At 58.2% G+C, this 920-nt stretch overlaps 1 non-coding gene across 1 annotated transcript; it reads left to right on the top strand.

Annotated features, from left to right (window-relative positions):
- The first annotated feature begins 559 nt into the window (after window positions 1-559).
- Window positions 560-628, top strand: GNI_191690. The gene has a single exon. It is a non-coding gene; the product is annotated as a tRNA-Asp (tRNA).
- Window positions 629-920: the final 292 nt, after the last annotated feature.

The raw sequence follows: 920 nt of genomic DNA, 5'->3' as shown, positions 1-920 counted from the left end.
AGGCCTCGGCCACCTGCGTCTCTTCATCCGTAAGGAGCGCGGTTATGTGCTTCAGGTGGGCGGGCAGCGCGCCGAGGAGGATCGTGACCAGGGAGGGCTCATGCGTCTCCAGCGACTGCTGCGCGATTATCTGGGCGACTTGGTCTACCCGGTCCTCGAACTCGCGCTCGTCGGTCGCAGTGAACTCGGGCAGTAGCGGGCGCGTGACCCGCTCGACCCACTGGTTTATCCTTTTCTCCGTGTCCATTTCCACCGGCTTCGCAAACCGGCCGACGTACATGTGCCCAATAGCGGCATCAATCGATCCAGCAGCTGTCGCCAACTTGCTCTGGTAAGGATTGATGATGCCCGGGTAGCGTCTACTTGATTACTGGGCATGTCGCTGGCTCGAACCGGGGTTACTGACTCTAAAGCACTACTCATGGTCTACGCTTACTTCCCTGTTTTTTGCCAAAAAAACTAAACACTAACTCTATTCACGGTACCGGGATTCCTTATCAACCAGGCCCGGACTGCGGCCACCGCGTCACATGCCGTCGGACGGCCCATTACTTCTTCAGCGTTTGTGGTCTAGTGGTAGAATGCTTCGTTGTCATCGAGCGACCCGGGTTCGATTCCCGGCAAATCATGAATTCCTTCAGTCTGGCTTCCACGGGGAGGCTGAGTCGAACACCTCGTGCACAGAGGCCCGGGGTGCCAACACGTTTGTCCCGCCCTTCCGAGTCCCGCCATCCCGGTGTGCGAGGACGCAACGCAGCTCTTTGTTCTTTCTTTGGACCGACTCGCCGACGACCCTGCCGTGTTCCTTCCCCTGGCTCGTTTGCTACTCAGTCTTCCAAGCAAACCTCTTAACAGGAAGGTTCCATGTTTCGAGCGCGCGTGTCTGTCGGGGACCAAACCCCGGCCGCATGTGTTGTTGT

The sequence above is a fragment of the Gregarina niphandrodes genome, assembly GCF_000223845.1.
Source record: "Gregarina niphandrodes unplaced genomic scaffold scaffold00085, whole genome shotgun sequence".
NCBI lineage: Eukaryota > Apicomplexa > Conoidasida > Eugregarinorida > Gregarinidae > Gregarina > Gregarina niphandrodes.
The sequence above is the reverse complement of the archived record's forward strand: the minus strand, read 5'-3'. Positions and strand labels throughout refer to the sequence as shown.